Source organism: Dermacentor variabilis, chromosome 1, assembly GCF_050947875.1.
Source record: "Dermacentor variabilis isolate Ectoservices chromosome 1, ASM5094787v1, whole genome shotgun sequence".
Lineage (NCBI taxonomy): Eukaryota > Metazoa > Arthropoda > Arachnida > Ixodida > Ixodidae > Dermacentor > Dermacentor variabilis.
In genome coordinates this window covers 269874979-269887816 of record NC_134568.1, presented here as the reverse complement: position 1 = coordinate 269887816, position 12838 = coordinate 269874979, and the positions used below count along the sequence as shown (strand labels likewise).

General features: G+C 46.3%; 1 protein-coding gene across 5 annotated transcripts in view; it reads right to left on the bottom strand.

Moving 5' to 3' along the window:
- Positions 1 to 4586, bottom strand: part of LOC142564554 (uncharacterized) — a 99451-nt gene extending 94865 nt beyond the window's left edge. For all 5 annotated transcript variants that reach the window (XM_075675592.1, XM_075675600.1, XM_075675623.1 and 2 more), the window contains exon 1: positions 4356 to 4586. The gene's annotated coding sequence lies outside the window, so the exon portion shown is untranslated. The remainder of the gene's footprint in view (positions 1 to 4355) is intronic.
- Between the last annotated feature and the right edge of the window lie 8252 nt (positions 4587 to 12838).

The window sequence follows — 12838 nt, the reverse complement described above, 5'->3', positions numbered from 1 at the left end:
ACACTTATATTACACTTTGCTTAGAATCGAGGAAGTATTCGGCATTCGATTCAATATCCCAAGGTCTCTTTTCTTAAATATTTGTGTTCGGTTCAAATTTCTGCCCATTAGAAGAGCTCTACTTATCAAAGTAGCGTGACAGACGAGGAGAAAGGAAAAACCACACCGCAAGAAACGCGGTTTAAGAAACAGTCAGGACATTAATCACGCAACCGCCAAACCGAGAGCCACGGTAAGTGGTCGCCTGTGCAGGATAGTTAAACTGTTCTAAGTAACGATGAAGACACAATGTCATAAGAAGTAATGTGCGCGTTTTCATCCAGAAATCTTGCGATACGTGCATAAGTGTACCTTAGTGACACGTACTATCGCGCAGTCAGATGCTTTCCTGGCAAGTGCTAAACTGCGCATAATTTCTCGGCGTTTTTTATTTTTTGTCCCTCAACTTTTTAAAATCTCGCTTTCTTTTTAATGGTAGTATATTTGCTTTGTCCTTGTCTGCCATGCAATCCGAACTCGTCTTGAGAAGCAGGCCACTTCAATATATCTTGCGTTAAGTAGTATGGAAAGCTGGGCAAGTTGGTACGTATTCATGTTCTTGTAGACTTCAGCGCGCAGAATCGACAAGGCCAGAAAGGAAACACGCGAACACAGGCGCTTCACGCTTACCCCCCCCCCTCTTTATTTTTTCTTGTTTATGTGTGGTTGCACTGAACTACATAAATGGTTGCAAGTGTCGCGCGCGCTGTGCGTGTGTGTGTGCGTGTGTGCGTGTGCGTGTGCGTGTGTGCGTGTGTGTGCGCGCGCGCGCGCGCATTTTTGTGGCCTTGTCGATTGTGCGGCGCTGAAATCTAAAACGAAATGAATTTTGCGTTAGGCACGGGCGCGGCAACCCACGACCCTATGCGCACGCCTGCTCCGCACGTTCTGCGACACCGAAGCACAAGTGACCCCTCGAGGCTCTCACTCGGTTTCAAATAAAGTTTTATTCTTTCATTTCATTCATTCGCCGCGTCCAGCCCACCCCTCTACAAATCGAAAACTTTTCGAATGGCCGCACGAGTCGGATCTGTCCAACGCAAGAGCATGTCTACATGCGCTGAATACAGACTAAAACTAGTCAGAACCAATTCGAATGTACGAACAACCGCAAAGATCGTCCTATTCGGTTACAGTAAGGACCCAATAAGAGGAACCGCGGTGACGCAACGCAACATGATATAGACAGATGTTGCCAATTTCGGACAGCACCCCTCCCTCGCACAAAGAATGCGCCACAAAGATTCGTAGGAAATACAAAGCGGGACGTTACAGGACACGGGTGCCCCAACAGGCACATGATAATCATCAGACGTGTTCAACTTTGTTCCACAAGTCATTTATTAAAGTTCCAAATGTCCGCACCATTAGCTGGGCGAAAGAGTGGTGGTTTTACGGTACAATACGCCACAACTGCAGGTTATAACAAGAGGTATATTTGAAAACGCAAACAAAAGAAAGGCTCAATAAAAAAAATTAAGCTATATTCACGAGGCTGCCGAGCAAGGTGGCAACATTTCAAGGAAACTGCAAGTTCTGTCCAATGCCGCGTTTTTCAAGCTGAGGACAGACCCCCCCCCCCCCCCCCCAATGCTTGCTTGCTACTACTACTAGTACTACTGCTACCAGTACCACTACTTCTACTACTACTAGTAATAATAAAATATTACTAGAAGAGATGTCTTCCGACAATTACTTATTTCCTGAAGTCAATCGCCGAAGCAACTCGACTACAGTGCAACAAACCGAACGCCGGTCCTTTCAAAAATGAGTGCAGGTGTTTCTTCCGAAGACCCAAAATAGTTCTTTAGCGTAACAATTAAAACAGCAACAGCGCAACGAGCGACGTACACTAATCCCCCGTTTTTTATACGCCAACAAAACTGGTGCCTTCACTCGCGCGTAACAGCTAACACTTGAAACGATTTGTTCCGCTTTAAAGAGATCGAAAAGGAAGGCCAAGTCCACGAATGAAACCTGTTGATCGTCAAAGTCAGGATGGCAGGACAAGTTGTAAAACAAAATAAAAATAAGGAAATAACTTGAATGATGTAGGCGAACGTACAGCGCGCTGTTTTGCCCCATTACATTACATTTACAGACCATCACAAAACTTTGTAGTACATTGAGGACTTACTTATCCACGAAATTGGAAGCTGTCACTGACTAATGCATGCCTCCGTTTAAACAACAAAATTACGCATTCCGTTTTATAACTTTCGGTATTTGCCTTTTCTTTATATACTCTTACATTTGGTTTCACCATATAGGATTGCTTCCCGAGGCGGTGTCGAGTGACTTCGATGATAAATGCAAAACCTTTGCAGAGTGCCGCGCATCAGTGCGGCCACACGTAGGGATGTTGCAACTTCAGGTCTGAATCCTACAGCTGTTACAACTGTTGCGAAGCCACAGGAGTAAGGTTGAAGCGCTAGCGCGCCGACGCACCGTGGTCGAACGGCCGGACGGCGAGGTTCAGTCTTACGGGGAAAAGGTACTTTATAAAGAATATTTACAAACAGCAGCGAGTGAGCTCACAGGGCCAATCATGCAGACCGGGGGTCGCCCCTTTCAACAATGGGCCTACACCGCATTAAATACGTTCGGTGCCCCCGGCTCGCCGGTCCATCCTTGGGCGTAACAAAAGCGGAGCGGGTGGTGACGTCACCTCGGTCGGGTTGCTTTCTCGTGGGAAAGGAGTAGATTGCTGGAGACACTTGTCAAAGAAGTAATTGACGTTGTGCTGCTCGAAACCGTTGGCTTGCTGTGCGTGGGCGAAAGATATATTCGCCATGCCGATAGAAATGCTCAATAGGTCCAATGGCCCAGGCGCAAACCAGGAATGCGGGTAAGCATCTCACGAAGGCGCGATCGGATGTGGTTCGGCACAAGAGGGCACAGTGATCCTGGGCGCAACGTACGGGCTTAGCCGTTAGCGACTGTGGTGACGCCGCGCCGAATGTTTTCACGCGGTCTTCAGCTGTGGAAGTACAAACGTTTCAACGGTCCAATAAGTCCCCACGTCACCCACCCCCCCTTAACTTTTCTTTTTTTAACCAGTGGTTCAAACGTTGGGATGGTTAATAGGGTTTTACGTCCGAAAGCTACACCAGGGTAGCGAGAGGCACCGTGATGGCGGGCACCGGATTAATCTAGCAAATTTTATTACATAGGGGTTGGGTGGTAATCCTCACTGGGAGAAATCTAAACAACTGTTTCATTCCTGCGTTCCACAACACCGGAGCAACCGCCGCATCCAGGAACGAAAGAAACCCGCGACCTCGTGCTCAACAGTAAGAAACGCAACACCACCACCACTGCAGCGTTCAACCACTGCAACTACTAAGCTTTTATTCAAAACGTTGCCGACCACGAAAATCGCACGTACAAGCCATAAATTTATGCTGCCCGCGGTATCCTGGGAACTGAATTCTTATGGAACACAATGGTACGACCTAATGCATCGCAAGGTATAAGTGAAAATTCGCCGTATTATTGGTCAGACAGCATTTGCGCACATGGAACTTTCACTTTTACCAACAAAGAAACAAAACCTACGTATAATTCCAACTTTCCGTAAGCCATGAAATATTAACGAATACTTTTTTTACGCAGTTGTAACAATTAATTATTGTCGCTTTATGAATAAACCAGGGCTTCGCTGCCCTCTACAAAAATCAATGAAGAGGAATTTTCATTAAGTCTTCGAAAAACTAGTACTACCATAAAGACATGCTGTGATAGCATTTTACAATGAACCAGGCACTGGCATGCCATAGTCAGTCAATTGAAGGCGATAGTAGCAAAATAACGATTGTTAATAACGCTTCCACAACTGAAACAGAAGGGGGGGGGGGAAAATTGGCACTTCAGAGCGTAGCCTGAGAACAGCTATAAGCGTCGCGTGTAACCAAGGTTACTATCGCAACGATTTAAGAAAGTATAGCAACCTAAAACGCCGGCGAAATGGCCCCGCACGTGCGATAATAACATGGCTGACCAATCGTAAATACAAAACACAAGGGACACTCAGAAGGCAAGTTCACATTATTGTTACGGCCGCATAACAATATACATTTTTGCAAAACGACTTGCCAAACATTATAAGCTAGGACACAAAACTGTGTCATACCCAGAACTATACGAGTCGTTAAAGATGCAACATATTTCGCTGCTGTCGATCTACGACTTGCGTCCCTGATATGTTTTTAAAACTCGCGGTATCGGAGTGAGATTGCCCGTTTTTCGAGCAGCGCTGGTGTTTACAAGCGGGCAGGCTCGTGGCTCGACGCGTAAGTATACGTGCGTCTACTCACCCGCACTCCGGCTTGCGCAGTACCCGCCGCTGCGTTGTACGCCACGTTGGAGTTCATTTTTTTCCACCGGCGAGACGACGCTCCCTGGAATACAGCGAGCGTCTCCTTTCCGGATAGAACCCCTGCCGCCCACTCGAGGAAAAAGCGTTTCTACCACCCCCTGCGTACGTGAAGTCCGGCAGGGAGAACACAGCTGAGCGCAAGACGCGGCTTCCCGACAGGCCCCCAGCGGTCGCCAAGCGAACCACGCAGCGAAAAAATAACACTAAAAGAAAGATGGATCGACCAGGCCTACGTTGCCAGACAACATTGAGAAGTTTGCCGCTTGCCGGCTCGGCGTACTTTTTACGGGAGAAATAACATGCTGTGGTAGCATCACTTTAAAACATTTTAAAAATTGTTACTAAGCCATTTCGACTTGCACTGTTTTCGTTCACTCTATGAAGTACCAAACACTGCTTTCTTAAAAATGTTTACATTGCTACATGGACTACTTTATAGTGCACAGGACAAGCCCATGTGAGCTCTGTGAAGCCTATGCAGGCAAACGCTGAGGTCATTCTAATGTTGCAAGTGCTTTTAGTAAACATTACACATATTTTTTTCTAACAGGTGATGTCCACATGACAGTTAACCACCAACAACAACTTTCTCAAATAATAATAGCGAATCTCGAAGGCTATACTTTGCCGTACTGCAGGCGCTGAAAGCAATGAAAGTCATGACGTTTTGCTCGGCGTAAAACCCGCCTTGTGCCCGTCGTATGGCAATAGCATAGCCTTCGAGATCTGTTTGCATTTCTCTGAGGGCGCCAAGGGAAGCGCCGTCGCTGATTTTATGGTATGCACGTGGGGGTGTTGAACACTAGTTGCAGCTTTCTCTTCTTTCTACTGCTTTTCAGTTACAGCTTCAATGTTTTTACACAATATATACTCTAAATAATACTCTTAACAAAATACGCTACTTACCGCACCAAAATTTTATTCGTTGAAGGCTGCTGCAAGCTGCAGCCTGCCACCGATCTCTATTGTTGCAGCTAAACTGGTTCGTTACGCTAAATATTTGGACATTTTGACCCTTGAAAAAGCTGTGATCTACAAGACGACCGAAGAAAGAACAAAAAAGATGAAGCGGCGTCGTCTGCTAGCTGTTAATCGCGTGCGCCTCGACGTCAGAAGAGCTTTTTCTCCTTCTCCAAAAAAAAATAAAAGAAAAGAGAGAGAGAGGGAGGGAGGGAGGGATTGTGGGAGTGGCACGCGGCGGCTATGCATAGTTCAGTTTTTGCTCGCTTGCTTGCTCTTGATGTTTCGCTTTCTTTATTTGTATTGAACATTTCGCGCCGTGTTATCTTTGTCGAGCTCCGACTTCGCGTCTCCTGTCCTGCTGGGTGCGCCCCTGGAGAGTGTAGCATGAGGCAAATAAAAAAGAAAACTGTAGTGAATCGAGGTGGGAGGGTTGTAAAAGGAGCAAAAGGGGGTAGCAGATGGAAGTTTAGATGGCGCGCAGGGAGAACGGTGAAGGAGTCGGGGAACTTATAGGCGCGAAGCGCTAGGTCGCTGTACCTGTACATCGTGGCTAAGGTCCCTGTCGTGGGTGGGTGACGAGGAAAACTGAAGATCAGCGGCTCAACCTGGTTCATCCGCGGCCGTTCAAAGCAGAGAGAACGTCGGAGTATTGCAGCGGCAGAAGAATGAGCGGTACGAAGAGGGCGCACGGTCTTTCCAAGGGCAGCCGCGGTGGCCGTCTGACCAGGTCTTGCGAATCGATTGTGTAACCTTACCGTAGCGAGTGCCGATCAGCTAGGCAGCGACTACGCTGACACATGTATATATATGCAGAGTCAAAGCCGAAGTAAAGAAACAGAGACGTGAGATTAAACGTTGTGAACGTGACTGTTTGGGATAAAAGTTACTTGGTTTCTTGTTGGGCTGCGACGACTGGTAGTGGTAGGGCTTCAGGCATGGAACTTTCTTTCGATTCTGCTGTGGGTGCGATGCAAAGAACTGTGCTTCATTCGTTATTATTCTGATTGATCCGGTTATGTTTTCTCTGGCACAGCACATCACAAGACTCGTCACTGACAGAGCCGCTAAGTCGTATACTTATGCGTTGTACTCGAAGAAGGGAAGAAGCGACCGAAGCTCGGCCGGTTTCATTAATCCATATGCGTCTTCCACCTGATAGTGTCGTTTTTATCTACCGCACAGGCCACAGCTGTCTAGAAAAATATTATTTGCATGTTTTTTAGGTAACCTTATTAAAACTTTCTCGCGTATGCCCGTAATCCTTGATACGTGCTATAATAATACTCGAAATAAATAAATAAATAACAAGTTAAGCATGCGGTGCTCATAACACAATGTGCTTCGTGGAAAGAACCGACCATCCATCAGTCGATCAAAATATTTAATCGCGCCGACAATCAAAGGCAAATATTTCTTGAAAAATATTAATCTGTCCCCCTTGCACAATGACCGTTATTATGTGCTCTATTGCCACGTAAAATGCAACCCTTATTGAGGCCAATGTTGCGGTGTTGCCACTTCGGAATTGGAATGACTGCGGAATCATTCCACATTTTAGCGTCCCCGGAATGGAATGGCGACAACGCTTGGAGGAATGGAATGGAATTGAGCTACTTTTGTCCGGAATGGAATTGGAATGGAATTACGTATTTTTACGAAAATAGAGCGATTTTCTTTCTATGCACTTTTTTTGTCAAAATATGCCGGAGAACCAACCAGCCCACGTTCAAACATTAATAAGTTGGAGCCTCGAATGTAACAATAAAGCAGTATTTATAAAATGGCTTGGCTATTACATGCACGCTACATCTATAAGCAACGTGCCTACTACAATTCTGTCCTTATAGAAACTGAGTTACTCCGAAATTCGTCTCGATTCTTCGCGTAACCGCGGTTCTATGCCGTTGGTATCCGTCGTGCGGAACTGCGGCAGCGCATACTCCCCCTACTTACCCCTTGCGATTTTTTTAATGCTTCTCGGCGGTGCCTTCGCCCCGGCCGCCTGCTGTCTCCCCACCCTTTGCTTCTTTGTTTTTGATTCTGTTGCCGTCGGCGACTCGGACGCATATTCGAAAAAGCGCTTCCCTAAGTTGCGATGCGCATTGACGCCGGCGCGATGCTTGCGTTCACTGCAAACTTTCGCATACCAGCTTGCGCGCCGTCTCACATCGTACTCCTCCCCCCCTCCCCCCTCAACGCTTTTACAATACTGTACTCCCCTGTCTAGACACGCGGACGCCTTTTCCCGAAACTCTGTCGACGAAGGTCTGCAGGTCAGCGCAGCACACAGTCGTACACGGTGAACTGTGCGCCCTCTCCCTCCATACAGAGAGACAGAAGAAACTTTTAAAAGCATTAGTTCGGGAAGCCAGCTGAAGCAGGAGAGTCCACGTAACTGTGGCCATGGCGGCGCCTCCCCTAGCCCCGACGCGACGATTCGCGCCGAAGAACACCCATGTTCGCTCTGTTCTAGGGAGCTCTGTTCTATGGCGGGGGGAGGGGTGGGTGGAGGTCCAATGGCTCCTGTTGGCGGCTAGAGAAGCCCAACGGCTCGTTTAGTAGCTCGCTCATAATGTGAATGCTAGACAATGCTTCGAAGCATCCCCCTCGGCTTTCTGTGCTACCACCCCCACCCTCCATTCCAAACAAAAAAGCGCTTCCATAACCCACTGCCACATTGGCTCCAGCGCCCCGTGACTCACGCACGCAGTAAGTCCGCCAACATGGCACATTGGAAACATTTTTTTTTTAATTACCCGCGAAGAAAACAATAATAATAATATTGGGGGTTTTACGTGCCAAAACCACTTTCTGATTATGGGGCACGCCGTAGTGGAGGACTCCGGAAATTTTGACCACCTGGGGTTCTTTAACGTGCACCTAAATCTAAGCACACGGGTGTTTTCGCATTTCGCCCCCATCGAAATGCGGCCGCCGTGGCCGGGATTCGATCCCGCGACCTCGTGCTCAGCAGCCTAACACCATAACCACTGAGCAACCACGGCGGGGGAAGAAAACAAGGAAGCTGCACGCTGCAAGCTTTGCTCCGAAACTGTACATGCTGTATTCGGAGTTTCATATAGTTTGATTCGGCACCTAAAAAGAAAGCATTAACGTAAGCACACGCAACAATAGAAAGGGCTGGCAAGCCAGCCGAAGATGACGTCGGCCTTCACCGCCCGGTGCAGCTCTGTGCCTGTTAATCGAAAGGCTGCTCTTGACGACGCCATAATCAACATGATTTGCACTGACATGGAGCCCTTTCCTGTTGTCGAGAGGGAGGGGTTCAAACAATTCGTAACGGTAAGTTTGACAATATTATAAGCCGCCTCAGATTCGGGTCCTCCTGGGCTACAAGTTGCCATCGCGGGATGACCTCAGAGAGAAGTTCCTGCCCGGGAAAGTATCAGCGCTGAAGACCAAAATATCATAGTCTTTGGCAGGAGCGGAATACGTCTATCGCACTAGACGTGTGGACGTCGCGGTCTACGGAGGGCTTCCTGGCTGTCGAAGCAAAATTCGTGGACGGCGACTTTACGGCTCACACGTACCTCCTCAGTTTCACTCGCCTGACGGGGAGCCACACAGCTGCTCGGATCTGCTCCGAGTATGAAGCAGCAACATTGCTTCAGTGGAACATCGCTTGTAAGGTGAAATATGTATTTTCGTACAATTTCGCCTCCGTTAACTGTTTTTATTTCATTTTTCAGGTCCTTTGCGTGGTGACGGATAACGCTTCATCAATGATAAATGCATTTGCATTTACCGGGTGGGAGACTGAAGAGGAAGATGATGATGACAATTTCGACGACTGCCCGGAACGCTTGAGCAAGGAGCTTTTAAGCGAGTTTCATCAGTAGAAGCAATTTCGATTTGGCTGCGCCGCCCACAGCCTGCAGCTTGTCATAAAAGACGCCATTCGGCAGGCATGCTCTATGAAGTAACATACTGTTTCATCTTATGTCCATTGATCCGACGTCCATTTATTACTATTTTCATGAGTAACTGTTTGGGCCAAGCTTCGTTAAATAATTTGCCATGAATGCATGGACAAAGAATGTATGAAAATAATAATTGCAGTTTGAAAAGTAAGAGCAGACAACTGTGATTATTACAGTTTCGGTGCTTTAAAGCTTTATTATGAGACTACCCCCAGCTCATCTTTAGCCAAATTTTTGAGCGTGCTTCACTTTTTCATCTTGGGGATTCGTGGTGCATTTGCTGCCAGGGCCGAGGTCACAAACTCTGCTACCCATCAAATAGTGGCTGCGGATCATTTTTCTGCCGCAGGCTAGGAACCAAGCTTGCGCGACTTCGAGGCCTGCTCTCACCACGTCAATCAACGTTGTGAAATACCTCTAAAGACAAACAAAATCATATCCGAAGATTTCACACGCACCGTCGGAGAAAAGCGCAAAATGTTGTTGGCATACGCTAAGCAATATGCCCAACAGGGCACAAAGGCTAAACTGAAGTATGACATACTGCATTTGGGGGGGGGGGGGGGGGGGGAGGAGGCTGCAGTGGGACATCACGACTAAAAACGTCATTCAGATATGACTTCGCGATAAACCTGATGTCAAACGGCCGATTAGCGTCTTGCTGACAAACTTCCGGAGCATAAAAAAATAAAATTGATAAGTTCCATTTTCTTCTTTCATCGCTTGAGCCAAGTATGGTGTTGGGTACGGAATCATGGCTTGACCCAAGTATTTCGAACGGCGAGGTGATTCCTGAAGGATATCAGTGCTTTCGACGCGATCGTTATGCTCACGGTGGTGGTGTGCTTATACTTATTCATTCAAATATAACATATGTGCCACTTGAATTTCCTGACACAGGGTGGGAAGCGGTTTTTTGTAGACTGCGTTTGGAGAATGGAAAGAGGCTTGCAATCGGCTCATTCTATCGCCCGCCTGGTGCGACCTCTCATCCCTTTCTGCATTTGTATAGTTACCTTGAAACTCTTACGAGTGAACTTGAGTTATTTTTGAGGGTGATTTTAATTTGCCTGAGATTACTGGTCATTCAACAACCCTAGAGATTCAGCCAGAGGGAGCATGTACTCTGCATTTTTGACATTTTGGACCACTTCACACTTGAACAGCATGTTCGCGATGCTTCACGCGGGGACGGTACAGGTCATGCTCTCGACTTGTTGCTATGCAATGCAATATACCGAATGTTGTGTCAAATGTCCATGATTTGTCTGGAATTAGTGATCATAAAATTGTGGTAGCTAATTTGTGCCACTGGGTAGCAGGCTAGAGCGCGTTAGCTCAGGCCGACCTCTCTGCCTTCATGGTAATAAATTATCTATCTGTTCCACTGGCTTATGGTTCTGGGAAAAATGATATTTTAAACGCTTAAGTTTTTCAGGCTATTCCTTTAATCTTATTTTCATGGTCCAGCCATTGTGAAACGTAATAATGCTTGGAAAAATATTTCCCGGGGTCTGTACCTGTTCGAGAGTGGAATATGTTGTGAAAGTTTCATTCTGAGGTATTCCTTGCGTTGCTGTAGTGGTTCCAAACCGAGGCTTTCTTTTGCTCTTGAAACACTGAAATTCCTGGTATAATTTGAACAAACAAAACAAACGGCTATGCTTTGAATTCTTTCTAAAGTGTTCACGTCACGTGCTGACCACGGATCCCCCCCCCCCCCCAGCGCAAGCATAATCCAGAAAGGATCGGACATTTGATTTGTACAATGATACCTTTGTCTCAAATGGCAGCTTTTTTTTTGCATTTTTACGCAGGAAACCTAGAGCACGGCATCTTTAGTTGTGATATGATCAATGGGACGGTTCCAAGAAAGAACAGGTGTGAAATAAACTCCGAGATGTTTGTGCTCCTGAACAGATAATAGCTTGGTTGAATTTAGAGAGTAACAGAAGTCATGAGTTGTTCTTTTCCTCGAAAAACGCATATTCTTTCAAGTTAATGAGCATGTGCCACCTGTTGCACCATTCATTTACTTTGTACAGATCATTCTGTAAAACATTGTAGCCATTGGTAGTACGAAGAAACCCTATACAAGACACAATCATCCGCAAATAGCCTGATTTGCGGTGAAATACTGGAGCAGATATAATTTATATAGATGAGGAACAAAAGTGGTCCCATGACTGATTTTTGGGGCACGTCAGAGGACACATCAACTTCATGAGATGTCTTGCCGTTAAGCACAACTTTCTATCTTCTTAAATTTAGGAATTCCTTTATCCAGTTAACAATCGTACTGTTCATATTATACATTTCTAATTTTTCTATAAGGGAAGAGTGAGGGACAACATCAAACGCCTTCTTAACATCTAGAAACTAACAGTCAACAGAAAAACCCTTATCCCAAAGCTTCTGCTAAGTCATGCGTCAACTCAAGCAGCTGTGTTGTACAGGAAAATCCACTACGAAATCCGTGCTGCTGGGGGCTGAGCAAGGAGTGCACGTTCATATGGCTTATAACATTACTGTAAAGCACATGCTCAAGTAACTTACATGCAACGCTAGTAAGTGAGATAGGCCGGTAGTTCAAAACACTATTTCGCTGTCCCCCATTATGCACAGGGACGAAATTGGCAAGTTTCCAATCATCCGGTAAAGAGATCTCTTGTAAACATTTGGTGAAGATTACGTACAAATATTTAAATACATCCCGTGGGCATAAATAAAGCAATGCAGGTGATAAAGCATCAGGCCCAGCTGCTTTAGACGCATTCAATGTTTTGAGAGCGGCCTCAATCCCTCGTTGGTCGATCATGATATCTCTTATGGGCTCACCCAACACTGGGGTGAATCGCGCCACCGAGTTTTGAGTGTCAACACGAGCAGCGTACACAGAACTGAAAAACGAGATAAGGCACTCCGCTTTTTCGATGTCGTTATGGACGGTAGCGCTGTCGCTATCAAGGACCGGTATTGATAATACATCTTTACTGTTCATTTTAAAGAATTGCCACAGTTCTTTCGTTCTTTTTGTATACGGAGGTGGAACGTGTTAAAGAACTTAGGCTGTCTTCAAAGTTGTTTTCATCTCTTCAGTTTTTTTTTTCTTGAGTTTATCTTTCAGCTTCAACGAAGGGTTGATCTTATAAGCAGCGTAAAAGTGCGCTCTCTGCCTGGCCTTGCATTTCACGTCTCACGAACACCACGGCTTTTTGCTGCGCCGCGCAGTCATAACCCCATAATGGCATATATCTTTCACGCATCTTCAGCAACTTGTTCTTAAATACTTTCCATAGCTCTTCAATGTTCATGATTCAGCCTTTGTATCAAACACATCGAAGTAGGAATCTAGAGCTAGGGCCATATCATTGACACGTGCTTTTTGATAGCTGTCGATACGCCGTGTGCCACCATTAGCAGCTTTCACATACAGCAAATTCATATCACACAATACAGCTTGGTGCTCGCTTATGCCCGGCAGCACTATTGTAGAACGCGCCGACTCTGGCGTGTT